This window comes from Chrysemys picta, chromosome 5 (assembly GCF_011386835.1).
Source record: "Chrysemys picta bellii isolate R12L10 chromosome 5, ASM1138683v2, whole genome shotgun sequence".
NCBI lineage: Eukaryota > Metazoa > Chordata > Testudines > Emydidae > Chrysemys > Chrysemys picta.
The window spans coordinates 32,244,923-32,259,912 of NC_088795.1; the positions used below are offsets into that span (position 1 = coordinate 32,244,923).

General features: G+C 40.7%; 1 protein-coding gene across 20 annotated transcripts in view; it reads right to left on the bottom strand.

Annotated features, from left to right (window-relative positions):
- Positions 1-14,990, bottom strand: part of TBCK (TBC1 domain containing kinase) — a 240,907-nt gene that overhangs the window by 12,110 nt on the left and 213,807 nt on the right. For 17 of the 20 annotated variants that reach the window (XR_010601746.1, XR_010601755.1, XR_010601761.1 and 14 more), the window contains 3 exons: positions 8,160-8,209; positions 5,905-6,128; positions 3,136-3,239 (listed from right to left, as the gene is read on the bottom strand). The gene's annotated coding sequence lies outside the window, so the exon portion shown is untranslated. The remainder of the gene's footprint in view (positions 1-3,135; positions 3,240-5,904; positions 6,129-8,159; positions 8,210-14,990) is intronic. The other 3 variants (XR_010601753.1, XR_010601752.1, XR_010601744.1) reach the window with 1 other exon arrangement.

The window sequence follows — 14,990 nt, forward strand, 5'->3', positions numbered from 1 at the left end:
CTGGCTTATAATTTAAGTTTTTGAAGAAATGTTAACTTTCCTCCCAAACTGACTGAAAATAAAGAGTATCTTATAGGCACTGAGTACAACTGAAGTGATAGCTCCCTGGTTTTGTTTTTAATTTCCACTCGCATCAAAATGCAATAAGTGGGATTTTCAAAAAACTTTGAGTTGGCCTAAGTCTGTTCCCAGTGCAGAGTTTGAAGCTATTGGTAAAGCTTTAATAGGAGGGAAGGTGGGCCAGCGCTGATTGCCACACTTCAAACAATTTGGATGGGATTTTTGAAAGCAAAGCCTCCCTGGGGTTTTCATAGTCAGGTTCCTTAAGAGATGAGTCTAGACAAAGGGTCTGAAGATTGTGATAACAAACCATGGCATGCTGGACAGCTGATTGACTCAATTTAGCTCTAAGACAAAACCTTACAGCCACACACAGAAGAGGGCTTTCACCAGCAGAATCTACCCCAGATTCCGTGTTCTCTCAAAGGGAGAAAACACAACAGTAGTTTTTCCATCCACCTTTGCATCTTATCACGCAAACATCAACTCCTCCAGTAGCTATCTGCCACTTGTTCCCCCTAACAACAATGCTTTTGTATGATAATGGTCTTGGCCCCATCCAAACCCCACTGAAGTCAATGAAAAGACTCCTATTGGCTTCAAGCCACTAGCTGATAGAGTAAACTGTTTTCGAGTTGACACTATGTTTAAAGAGTTGTTAAGTACTTGCAACTTCCAATCAATGCCTCTACAAATCAGGACAACAGGAATCCTATAATTCTTACAAATTAATTTTTAACAATTTTACATCAGGTATGAATCATAACTTACATGGGGCATCAGACTAAATACTTTAGGCTGTATGGTGCCAAGCTGATGAAGTTGACCTTGGAGCTTCTAAAGTAACTAGGATGTAACAGACTTTCATTTTGGAAATGTTTGCCATTGATTAATTTCATCACTTAATGTCCCTACACTTGAACACAAACTGTTCCAAATCTTCCTTGTGTGTTTCTCAGATGTCTGAGGGGAATTTTAGTTAACCGAGAGCCACATGGCTTTCACCAAAACCATATGTAGCAGAAATCTCCATTTATTATTTCTGTAGGCAAGAAAACCAGACACCAGGTTACTATAAAACTCCCTTGCTAATTAAATCACATTTGCCATTACCCATTGTTGTACGCCTGTGTACTGTAATCACAAGGCTTTTCACTGCAGTCTTTCCAGACCATAAACAGTCAAAATCCACCGAGGTTTGGGTTTCTTTAAATTTGCACATGGGTAGACTGAAAAGTTGCAAGAGGAAAACAAACATGTTAGAAGTCTGCATGACAAACTAAAATGGCTATGGATCATGCAATTCAGTCCGGGTCAAGGTTTGGAATAAATTCTGGGTGTACCATGTATAGACCATACCCCAGAACAGCTGCTGTTACTGCAAGGAGGTGCAGCTTTACAAAGTGCATAAGAACTCTCTCTCACTGTGTGTAACACTGCTTCATGCTGTTGTAGTCCTCTGAATATATATTTCATGGAGTCTGTGGGGAGATAACGCCATTGCACTGTTACTATCACCGTTACAGTCTAACTGCACCTCTACCCCCTTCTCGGGCCTCAGGTCAGCATCTGGGATGGAATCATGCTATTTTCCCACTGGGCTGTAGCTCCCTCTATTGCAGCCGTGATTGCCTCAGTAAATCTAACTTGTGTTCAATACCTGCAATTCTCTTCCCTCTGGGAGCAAAGACAGTGTGTATCCAGTAACCAAATAGCCCCAAAGAAGAGCTCTGTGTAGCTCAAAAGCTTGTCTCTTTCACTAAGTTGGTCTAATATATTACCTTGTCTTAAAGCAAAGTATTTAGAACAAAAGGCTTTCACAAAAATAGGTCTTAAAAACAGACTATAAGTACATCTGTTTTACCAGGTGTTAATCCATCTTCCACATGGAGATGTAGGTAGGTCTAAGCCCCTATAGGCACTCCAAAATCCTCTAGGGGCTTGGTGGCAAACTCACAACCCACTGCACTCCCCTATGATTAAGAGGTAGGATCTCCCACTATCTAGATCCATTGTGTTGCTTTCCTACCTGTTTTACCAACAGCTCCCTATTAAGCTAGATTAATGCATTGATTTGGGAAAGTCATTATCCAATATATAGTAACTTCACCTCACTGACCGGGTCCCATATAGTGTTCATAAGATTACTACAGCAGATCAATATTCTTGGTAGCAGCTCCACATCCACAATGAAAATATTAGCAGTGAAAAGTTAGATTTGCTTAATAATCTTACCCTTCACTTCCATGGTCACTTAAGTGATCTGTAATGGACCACATACAATTTCCATTTCTGTAAGAGTTACCCCTTTGACCTAAGTGGTTAGCCAAAGCTTAGAGCCCTGTGGCTTGTTTCAGTTATGAGGAGATCATGCTCTCATTGTTCCTTCTCCCCAATATCTTCTCAGATAGTCCTTATGTTAACACTGTCTCTCCCTCTCCCCCCATAAGCACTAGCACTTGTGTCCAATATAAAAAGGGCTTCAAAATACAGTTAAGCTAAACCAGGAGCAGTCACAAGGGTCTTTTTGAACTCTAAGTCACATTCTGTAGAGGATTCACACGGATTTCCTTTTCCCCTTACAGTTTCCTTCTATAATCAGCATTTACTAGTTCCACTGGTTCACTTTTTGCAACCATAGTTCCACTTTTTACTATTTGCTGCTTGTCAGAAACATTCAGCAAATAAACATTCCCTGTTCTTGCTTCAGATCCTTAAAAGCTTTAGAGTGGGGCTCACAAGGAGGACTTGGGTGCGTAACTGCCAATTTATATGCCCCTGGCATTCACAACACCCCTGCTCAGCTGCCACCTAACCCTGCAGGCACCTGATGTCCCTATGTTTCTCTTCTAAAGCACCCCAAGGTGCCTAAATTTCAGCAGCTGGCATGTGCACACTGAAGTCTTGCCTAAATCCTGACAACACTAAGCACTTCTTCACCCAATTCACATCTAAGTCCCAGGGGGATTCACAATCTACATATTCCCCTGGCTATCACTACATCCAATAGGTGTTGTTTAAGCACTGGCCCAGAGAGAGGGAATATGACTATCTCCCACCACTTACAGCACTCACCTGGGCGGTGAGAGACCCAGGTTCCAGTGCTCCTGTTCCAATGCAGCACCTCAGTCCCTGTCTTGTGAATCCCAGCTTCAACAGCTACGATTCCCCTCCGAGACCTGGGGTATCAAAATAGATTTTGCCTAAAAGTCATTTGTATCACCTGGGACATATTTTTAAAGGAAATTTCCACAGACTGAATTTGTAAGACATAATTCTTGGCATTTATTACAGATATTAGCCATAATGAAATCCACACAAATTAGTAGCTCATCCATAGAGTGTAAGGCCAGAGAGGACCACCAGCACCAGCCAGCATGTAAACCCCGACAACTGAAACTGGACCAAAATATTACAACTCTCATGTGCCAGAAGCAGAGAATAGAAGGGTCCCAAAGCCTGAGGTCCCTGCAATGGCAGGGAATTGATTAAGCAAGATCTACCAACATGATCCTGGCAGGCAACCCATGGCCCCATGCTGCAGAGGAAAGCAAAACCCAACAAAGGTTGTTGTCATTCTGATCTGAGGGAAAATTTCTTCTTGACCCCAACGTACATAGGCTTGGAAGAATTCAAATAATTTTTAATAATTTTGATACTATGATGTTTATTTTAAGCATTTTTTCAATTTTTATCAATTTAAAATTAATATGCAAAATTATGGGTTTTATGGTTTTTTATTTCTAATCTATTTAAATTATCAAAGTTGTGGGACATTATGGGTGTGTGTCTCAGACAATGACATGTTGAGATACGAAAGGTTAAAACTTTATAACCATTAACACAGAATTGTCAACATCACACAAAGTAAAAATCCTTAAATCAAACTCTAGTAACTTCTCAAGCAGCACTTTTCTTACTTTACCCATCTGTAAATTTCAGTGATCATCAATGGAAATACTTTTTCTTGGGCTGTGTGCATATGGTGAAATTTTTGTTTACTGACCTTTGCCAATAAACATTTAATTCTTCCAAGCCTACACATTTGGCAATCTGAGCACGTGAGCAAAAACCAGTCAGCCAAGCACTTGAGACACATAATTCTCAGTACCACCTCCGAGTACTAGCCTACCCCATCCACTGTCTCTAGTACCTAGACCTTTTGCTTGAATTCCAAAACTCCTATTTTCAAACCCAGTTTTTGGAAAGATGCATATTCCCCAGTCAATTTCTCCAATTGAGACCAATTAGGTAGTTTATTTTGAGATCCCCTATGCCCTAATCTTGGTATAATAGCTATTATGTTTGAGCCAGTCTCCCTTATTCCCATTCATTTCACAGAGCGGATTATGCATTCAACATCAAGACTCTCATTAGTGTTGTTTAACTGCCACATCTAAACAAAAATTGTGGGGCTGAGCTTTGTAGTTCCAAGATTTGCCCTTTCAGCTTGGTGTTCCCCCTTTTCCTGTCAGGTTTTCATTATACACTTGCGATGTTCTGTACTGGCCAGCCTTATATTTAAAACAGTCCTTTCTATAGCCAACTAGGCGTATCTTGGCTTTGGGACTCTGTCCTCTCCTAGTTCTCTTCATAGAATATTAGGGTTGGAAGAGACCTCAGGAGGTCATCTAGTCCAATCCCCTGCTCAAAGCAGGACCAACACCAAGTAAATCATCCCAGCCAAGGCTTTGTCAAGCCGGGCCTTAAAAACCTCTAAGGATGGAGATTCCACCACCTCCCTAGGTAACCCATTCCAGTGCTTCACCACCCTCCTAGTGAAATAGTTTTTCCTGATATCCAACCTAGACCTCCCACACTGCAACTGGAGACCATTGCTCCTTGTTCTGTCATCTGCCACCACTGAAAACAGCCTAGCTCCATCCTCTTTGGAACCCCCTGTTCAGGTAGTTGAAGGCTGCTAACAAATCCCCTCTCACTCTTGATAGCAGCCTTCCTAATTGCTCCTTCAAGGTGTCCTTCAGAAGATTTTCCTCACCCCACTCCTTTGTGGAGGTTTCTCAGGGCTCTCTTTTTGGTCCTCTTCTCTTCTCCCTCTACATCTTACCTCTGGGTATTCTCATCCACAAAACACAAAATTCAACTACCATCTCCATGAGGATGATTCACAGATGAACCTCTCTTCTCCAGACCTGTCTCCTTCTGTCCAAACTAAAATCTCAGCCTGTCTTTCTGAGATCTCCTCAACATGGCTAAAAGAGAGCTCAAACTTGCTCCCAAACCCTCTTCATTACCTCCCTTCTTGATCACTGTGGACACCCCCATTATCCTGCCTGTCACTCTAGTTCATAACCTGGGCATTATCTTCGACACAGACCTTTCCTTAAGGCCTCACATCCAGGCTATGTCTGCAGATTCTTTCTGCACCACATCTCTAGAGTTGCGGCCTTTTTTATCCATCCAAACTCTTGTCCCAGCTCTCATCATCTCACATCCTGATATCTTTCTCTCTGGTCTTGACAAATGCAGTCTTGCCCTGCTCATATCCATTCAGAATGCTGCTGCAAAGATCATTCTACTAGCCCGCGATTATGGCCATATCATCCCTTTCATTGCATCCTCCACTGTGCCCCATTTTCTGTCACAAACGAAGCTGTTTGTATTCACTTTCAAGGCCCTTTACAGAACCCTGCGTACCATTTCTCATTCAATCAAATTGTCTACTCCCACAAATGATACTAGCCTCCATTGGCTACTTGTTAAATTTTCAAACAAATACTTCCAAGCTTTCTCTAATGCTGCCCCTCACGCTCAGGAGGAACTCCCCATAAACATCTGCAAAGCCAGCTCATTATCCTTCTTCAAATCCCTCCTTAAACTCACCTTGGTGTGATGCCCACAAAAAGTTTGACAATGGTTTGGCTGCCCCGGTGCGGATACCATTGCCTTGCTGACCAATATTGTTGGATTGTTTCTTTGCACTCCATCTGTCTGTATCCATCTGCTGTTGCTTGTTGTACAGTTCGATTGTTGGGGCAGGACCCTGTTTTTGTTCTATGTTTGTACAGCACCTAGCACAGTGGGATCCTAGTCCATGACTGGGGCTCCTAGGTGATACAATAATACAAATAATAATTTTCATAAAGTGGTTAAAAGGACACCATGAACTTTTAAACCATGCCTCTGTGTGAAACTGTGTTACCTCCAGTTATTACAAGCTACACTGAAGATTACTTTAGCTGAAAGAGATTAGAAGTGGGAATATATTTTTTCTTTTTTTGTCAGTTTACTTTGTGTATTGCAATGTTTATTCTCACCTCGTATGTCACTTTCCCCTGTTCGTGTGGGTCTTTCACATAGCAACAAGGGAGAAGATTTTTGTTTTGTTTTTTTAAATAGGAAAATCACAAAAGTTAGCAGGGAATTAGAGAACAGGTGTTATGTCTGAAAGTACTTGTAACTCATTAAAAAAAAAAAAGAGTAGATGTCAAAGTTGACAGTGTCCTTTTAATGTACAGTAAGCAGTTGCTGATGTTAATACAAAATTTCCTAACACGGAATATTTCAAAATGCCATGTTCTACAGCAGATGACAATTATTATAAATAATGTGACTATATAAAGTCTTGTCTTGAATGTGCTCATCTGTGACTGGTTCCAATGAAGCCAACTGAAGTTTTTTTATTGATTTCACTGGTACAGAATATCAGTTATTATTATTATTTCCTGAGCACCTATTGTCTTGAGTCCTGATTCTGAGATGCAACCAAGCTCAATTGGCTGCAGCATATGGGGGAAAAAGGGGAATTTATGCTACATTCTAAATTATAGGCAGGGGCGGCTCCAGGCACCAGCACACCAAGCGCGTGACTGGGGCAGCAAGCTGCGAAGGGCGGCCTGCCGGTCACTGTGAGGTCGGCAGTCAGGCTGCCTTCAGCGGCATGCCTGCGGGAGGTCTGCCAGTCCTGCGGTTTTGGCAGTGGGTACTCCGAAGGCGCGGGACCGGCGGACCTCCCACAGGCATGCCGCCGGATCCGCGTTACCAGGGGACCTCCCGCAGGCATGCCACCGAAAGCCATCTCACTGCCGTGCTTGGGGTGGCAAAATACATAGACCCGCCCCTGCTTATAGGGCTGCTAGCATAAACCTCTGACACAAACTAGCCTTGCCTTTAATTTACAGTTGTCTGCAACGCTCCCAAAGTTGCCATCTGAAAGTCTGGAATAGCTGCAGTGCGGCATATTCCACACACCACCTTTCACTCATCGCTTGGGCACACCCCTGTTTGAGGGCTGTGTGGGAGGGCAGCTCAAGGTCATTCCTTACAGGGGAAGGGGGCTTCCACAGTGGAGAGATCTAGCTGGTGTCCTGCCCTTTTTGCTGTTAGAGCAGTGTAAAGGGGGGCCAGAAGGCTGCTCAGATTCAGGTCTTGGTATGCAGGCTATTGCCTTCAGGTCAGGTCCTTACAGTTTTGTACGTACTGGCTGTTTTGAGCTTTTTGAAGTCTTAGAGATAAACTGCTCTGAGGGACTAATTAAATTCTTTGTCCTCAACTGCATATTTTAAAGTTAAGGGCCCAATCTCCCACCTGGACTCAGCCCAATAATAAGCACTGTGCCCGATAGTGTTTTCAGGACCCTGCCCTAAGAATAACAACATTTCCCTGCCTCAGAACCCACAGGAACCCATGAGTGTTTTTTCTGGCACTAGGGACCAATTTACCTCTGAGATAGCTGTTAGGCAAACAGGAATTATCTGACACAAGGAACTGAGATGTCAGGATTTTTTTTCCTACTTCAGCAGTCACACCCTTCGTGCATGGAATGCTAAGGGTTTTTTTTCCCTTTGTTTGTTTAATAATTCCCAAGGTATTTTCCGAATAGCAGTGAAAGAGCAGGGCAGTCTATCAAACACACTTAGCTATTATTATGCCGCCTATGCCCAAAGCCAAGAAAATTAGCCAGCTGTCAAACACCAGCTCTTCTCTCTGTATCCTTTATATGGTGTTTGTTTTCTCTGGGCAGGGCTGGGGGAAGCATGCAACAGCAGCTCAGATCAGGATCAGGGCCATCTTTCTGCTTCAAAAAGACCAATCAACTGTGTACAAAGAGATACATGGTGTACAGGAACAAGTCTCACCTGACGGCACCGTTTGGAAGTTGTCTGTTGCATCTTAGACCCTTTGTGTACTACAAAAATAAAAATAAAATCCATGTTTACACATCGGTGATAAAATATGGTTATGGCCCAATTATGTTAAAACAATGTACTTCTTGCCTGTGAGAACAGCATAAAAACTTGTTACAATAGCCTTTTAAAGTTTCCAAGGTGAGTGAAATATCAGTAATTCTAAAAATGATCATCCCTCAACATAGTAAAGAACATGTGAGTAGATTTTTGTGACTGTGCTGGCAAGTTTTAATGAAAAAAATTAAGTCCATGTATGTTAGGAAACTTATGTTTTACCAGTGTTAAAATACAGATCTCTCTGTGAGGATAACCGGTATTTTTCTGTGCTCACAGGCAAAACACAATAATTAAGTTAGTTAAGGCAGCTACAAAGAGTGGAAGAAAACAAGTTTTTACAGATAGGGAACCGAGGCACAAGGAGATTAAGTGACTTGCCCAAGGTCACACAGGAAGTTTTTGGCAGAGCTAGGAACAGAATGCAGATCTGCTCAGTTCCAGTCCAGCACATTAGCCATAATACCATCCCATCTTCCTGAACATATTTTAACACAGTTCAGACACAATTATGTTTACATATTTTTGGGCATTTTTCTTTTCAGAAAAATAGTAAGTTTAATTTTCCGCAAGCAGTTACAGGAAGAGCTGTAAGGAATGTCCCAAATACTGTCTGTTTCTCCCTATGCCTTGAATATAAAGGTTATATAGAATAAGGTGACACCTCTTTTGGAATGAAACGAGTCCTATAATGCTGGTGTGTCCTCTGTTGTGATTTGTGTGTGAGGGGCTCAGTGTTTCATAATAAAAAATAAACGGATTCAATTAGTCTGGATATTTATAGGCCATGATTAATTGAAATTATTTTAACACATGCAATGTAAATAATCTGCTCTAATTTATTCAGAAAAGATGGAATGATTAGGATCTCGACCGAGATGCCATTGCATGAGAGCCTGCATTGACGAAATATAAGTAGGTCTTTGCAAGTTATTGCTTAACTGATTTGGGATATTTCCATATATTTTCTTCTCTCTCTACACTTAGGCTCTTATTTAGAAGGTGTAACAATCTTTATGTAAATTGCCTAATGACCATCAGATTAAACATATCCCAAATATTAGTGCAAGAACCCACCTCCATTGATTTCACTGCTCAAATTCTCATTAAAATTCGATGGGAGTAGGACTGGACCCTGCCTATCTTTTATTTGTAGTCAGTTTAATTCTATTAGCTCAGGCTGTACATTTGGGCACAACACATCAGAGCAATTATTTCTCACTATTATGGCCTTTGATCAACATTCTCAGGTCCAATCACTCTACACCTTTGCTCACTCTTCCTGTTCATACCTCCTCCCTCCACTCCCAGCTTCCCTTCTTCTCTTTAAAGGAAAAAACAAAGCTGGGAACGGGGCAGGGTTGTCATGCCAGTGAGGCACTGGGTGGGGGTGGGAGAAGGTGCCTCTCTCAGTTACCTGGCCCAAGCAATTACAGATCCACTCTCCGCTTAATCCCATGTTATAGCCCTCTGCCATTAGAGCTGGGCAAATAACTGATTTTTTCAGTGTGGTGATTAAAACAACAACAAAAATTGTTTCAGGTCAACCTAAAATGAAAATATTTCAGGTTTTTCAGTGAAACTAAAAAGTTGAAAATTTCATTTGGGGTCAAACTATATATTTCTTTCGATCCAAAACATTTTTTTCATTTGAGGGGTTTATTATTATTATTTATTATTATTAGTTAAAAACAGAAATACAATTCAAAGTGAAAAGAGTGAATAGTACTTTCAATAAAAAATCAAAATATTGAATTTAGAAAATGTCAAACTGAAATATTTAGATTTATTTGGATTTTTTTTAATATAAAAACCATTGAAACAAATCAGTGCATTTGATAGCAACATGGAGTGAGGACCAAACTGAACAAAGCAACTTGACCTTAATGAAATCCCAAAAGATTAAGATACAGATTTTTTTCTTTAATTTCTGTGACCTTACCTTTATTTCTCTTTCTGACTCCTCTGCTTGAACTCTGACTGCAGGAAAAATTGTGCACCGTAGGCCAACAACCTTAACTGAGCTTTTATTAACTGACTTAGCTGAGCCTGTGACCATGCTGAAACTCAACAGAGAACAAATTGCACAGATCTATGTAGGAAGCCCACTTCCAATATCACAGCCCCATCTACAAAATGATGCAGTCATATGGGGATCAGTAACTAAGTCAATTTACCTATTTATAAATTTAGCTAAATATGTAACTAAATCATCTCTGTGAAGTGCTGCATATGTGCAAAATATTATTAAGGCCATTCAGCAGTGACAGTGGAATCAGAATGCAGGACCTCCAAAGTCCCAGCTCTGCGGTCTCCCTTTAGCTCATATATTTTGGGGAATTTGTTTTGGTGTATGCGCAGGGAATAGGAATACCACTTTCTCCAGCAGCATGGTTTTCAAATTTCACAGGCAGCTTGCCAAGTTTTCTCACAGTTCATTATATAAATATAAGGGGGGAAAAAAAAGTGTTCAGTCTTCTCAAATTTCTGGAGGTTTGAAATCATGTGAAATGAACCATAAATAAATTTAACATGACTGTCCATAAATGTTTTGCCCGGTTCTAACCCAGAATCATAGAAATTAGAGACTGCAAAGACCTACTAGATCATCTTGTCTATTCCTCTTTCAGTGAGTCTGCTCCAAACTATAAATTCTATGCTGCTTTCTCTAATACACTTTAAAAGGACACAGATAATAGAGCTTACACCACCTCCCTTCACAGACACTTCAGGGCCCTGCTCCTAATTGGGCTTCTGGCACTACTGAATATAGTGTATATATAAGCACTCTAACAGATCTCTCTTTTAGGAAGTTTTTGTTGACATTAAGTTTGTTTGTTTTGGTTAATTTCAAATTACTCCTTTCCTTGAAACCATCCAAGATACCTTTATATGGTTCATATCACACCGTAATCATCACGGGCCATGCATGAGCATTTAGTTCTTTTAATCTTTCCTCTTTAATTAATCCCTTCTGCCCCTTAACCATTTTTATTGCTTTTCTTGGTAATTCCCTTCTATTTAATGACAACTTCCTGGTTTTGAGGTGTCCAGAAACTGAATGTTGAATTCTAGACACCATTATAATCACAGATGGGAGCGAGTTGCTAAGGTTGTCACTGGAGAATAAAAGCAGATATCAGACTATGATTTTTTAAAAATTTAATAGCAGCACTAGGTTAAAAGCCTTCCCTGCATGACTTTGTGGCCACCAATAACTCTGCCTCCTACAACTCACCAAGGAACATTAGGTTTCTGCCACTGTTATTCCCAGTATTGGTGCTCCATTGGTGCCATCACCAGCTGGGCACAAGTTATACATACATACACATATATGTATATGTGTAAGTATATATATATATATATTCTCAAGTTTATGTTGGGGTCTGGACCAGTGAACAGCTGGTCCAAAATCAGGAAAGTGCAGAGGTGTGGAACAGGAAGGAGCTGAGTCAACAACTGCCTGTGTTTTGGAAACCCATCTTTGGAATATGATGGGTTGACTGCCAATTTGTAGTAGACAAAAAGACACGGTACTGGAGCAGGCTTAATTCAGTTAGCTGAGTCTCACTGTATGGTGACTGGAGTCTGCATGCAGTCAGGACCTGAACTAGAGCTCTTGCAGTTGGCAGGCACACAGTTCTAAAATGTCACTCAGCACTCTGGTAACAGCAGCAGATACTGTGCTAAATTTGTCCGAGCTGGAAGCTGCCCATTGCAGATGCTGCTGTGTGCCTCCCCCCAAGGTGTTTTGAGGTTTCATTAGTTATTTGTAGTGTGCTTTGTCATCCTCTGATGAATAGAGCTATTTAAAGGCAAAGCATTGTAATAGGAGGTGCAAGGACAGTGGTTACCTCTCTAGAACAGAGACTGCTTTATTATTACTTTTTTTTTGTACAGCAACTAGCATAAAGGAGCCCCGATCCTTGATTTGGGGCCATAGGCACAATCTAAAATGATTAATAATAATAAATTATAGTTATAGGCTATGTGATAACTGCTGACTTTTCAATGGCAGCCACTGTAAATGGGTTGTAAAACAGTGACATGTTTTTCTCCCTCAATATTTTGAATATTTTCAAAACTAAGGGCCTGATTCATTATTGCCCTGCCCCTTGAGCAATCATTTACCCCAGTGCAAAGTGAGTGCGAAACATGGTTTAACCAAAATGGTAGCATTTGACATCCATGTTGCACTGATGTAAAAACTATGTAAAGTCCAGGGCAGTGAGGTATCGGGACCTAAGTGCACAGAATGTAGAGTTACCCAGGAACATTATTAATATCTTGCTAATTCGGGGCCTCAGTCACATCCCAATTTATGTCCCTACCTCTGAAACCCCTCTTCTTACCTATTCACCCATCCCTGCCTCTGCTTCCCCTTACAGATTTAATTTGTAAGTATAGGTTGTGGGAAACAGACTGATTATGCGCTGAAAGTGGAAAGAGGGCAACTGAACTGGTCAGCGGGGGGTGGGACAGGACCTCTGTGTGCTTAAGCTGGCCCTGGAGAATCACACCTTCAGCTGAACAAAGACTCTCATACTAACCTCCTCTGAAAGGGACCTCATTAACCGCTAAAGTTCCAGGAGCTAGAGACAGAGGAAATTATTCATTTCCATAATTTTCTCCCTCCTCCCCAGAGAATTACAAGAATTTTGTATAAAACTGATTTATTGGACACTTAAGACAGTACCACTCTGAGCCATTTCAAATATCTAATCCTTTCTCCAAACCGACATTTTTGGGGGTTTTACAGTTTTTAGCATGAATTTGGACCTGATATACAGAAAACAAGCTGAATATGTTATTGATACATGACTGTCACATGATTCACTTGGCAAGAGTGGAATCTGTCCTCTGGAATCCTGTTTATTTTGTTTATAATTCAATAAGCTACGCATTCCTCAAGATGTCTCTATTACTCACCTAAGGGTTCACAATTCCCAAGTGAACCAAGTCATACAGGCAAAATAATCTCTAACACAAAGCAGAAATTTCATATATGCAAGAAAAACATGAATAGATTATGTGGATTTTATGCACATTGGACTAGATCCTCAGCTCATATAAATTGACATATCTCTATTGACTTAAACAGAGATATACTGATTTACACCAGCTGGGGATCTGGCCCATAGTGTCTTATTGAAGTCTTGCATAGGAATTACTGTGCTGGAGCAGACCAGTTAGTTCAACTAATTCAATATCCTGTCTCCAACAATGGACCATACCAAGAAACCCCACACTGAACAATTATGGAATAATTTGCCCAAAGGACAAATATTAGTCACCCTATCAAAAATGATGATATATAATATGCTTTTTAGAACATTTTCCAAGAAAATTTATGTTTTGACTCTCATTACACCTCCTAAATTTATGAAGCATGCAATGTTCTGCTAGATTCCACTTCCCGATCACACAGCAAGTCAATGTCAGAGCTGAACCCATGGGTCTTGGTTCCATTTCTCTACTCTAACCACTAAATACCACCTCTGGAAGACAAGTACAAAATGCTATGCACTGCAAGGGCATCATGTTGCAACTCTTACATCACAGAGATGGTTAAAGAGTGCATAGAAGTCATCAATCTTATAATTATGAGGTCTTCTGGAAAGCCTATTTAGCCAACATTCAGAGAGCTCCTCAGTTAGGAGTCTACGTTATCTCTCAGTTATAAAAGAGCTTCAATACTTTTCGTTTTGCAGTAATTAAGACTTCTGAATACATTTAATAAGGAAGTTTGATCCTGCAGGGAAAAGATTTCATAAGCGTAGAAGAGTGGACCTCCTTGGCAGTTTGCTTCTCATGAGAAAGCAGACAAAACAGAAAACAATACGTGTTTAACAAAGTAGCAATACACTGTCCTCAAAGAAAACTAGAAATACTCCAACATCTTGACAAATCTGATGTTTTTGTTGTTCTTGGGACTGACTGTCTCTCTCTTCTTTACAACATACATCAAAAGATTAAAGGTGTTTCCTAATGTGGAGTAATCTCTCTCACATAGGAAGGTTTTCTGCTTTTAATAAGATTATTGCATCTCATCTCCCAACCAAATTAAACTCCATTAGATTTACTCTTATAACCTGGCTACATTATGCCTCCCAAAGTGCTTTGTTTACACAAATGCTCTTAACATCAGGGGTGGTGTCTTTTTCCATCAGGAAGCACTGGCAGAACTACAGTGGAAATCAGCTTATCACTTTCCCACCCTAACACCTTATTAAAGCAAAAGCTGAATAAATCAGTCATCCCCAAATTTGGGAAATCAGAAGGTCAGGGGTAATTCTTTTATATCCAAAGAGCTTTTAACATTCTCTCTACTTGCCATCAGAGTGCCTGGCCATTCACTGAAAGAGCAGTCCTTCAGCACTACACTGGGATAAAAAGAGAGAGAACATTGTTCTTGGTTGGTCAGTGCGCGAATGATGTATATAGTAGCCTCTCTTTTTGAAAAATCAAATGTAATTAACATTTAAAAACAGGAAAGCTGGAAGAGGGAAATCTGGGAAGGTGGCCAGTTTGTACAGCATGATTCCCCTCATTTACTTTTGCCTCTGGTAGACTGTCAGAGGTTAAAGAGCTGTAACAGTGTGGTCCTGATACTGACCCCTTTTCAAACATATCAGCCGTGTATTATTGCTTAACTATACAGGGATATTCTTTTTCACCTCCCTGTAATTTAAATAAGTCACTGGCCATTAGTCCTAGTCACAATGG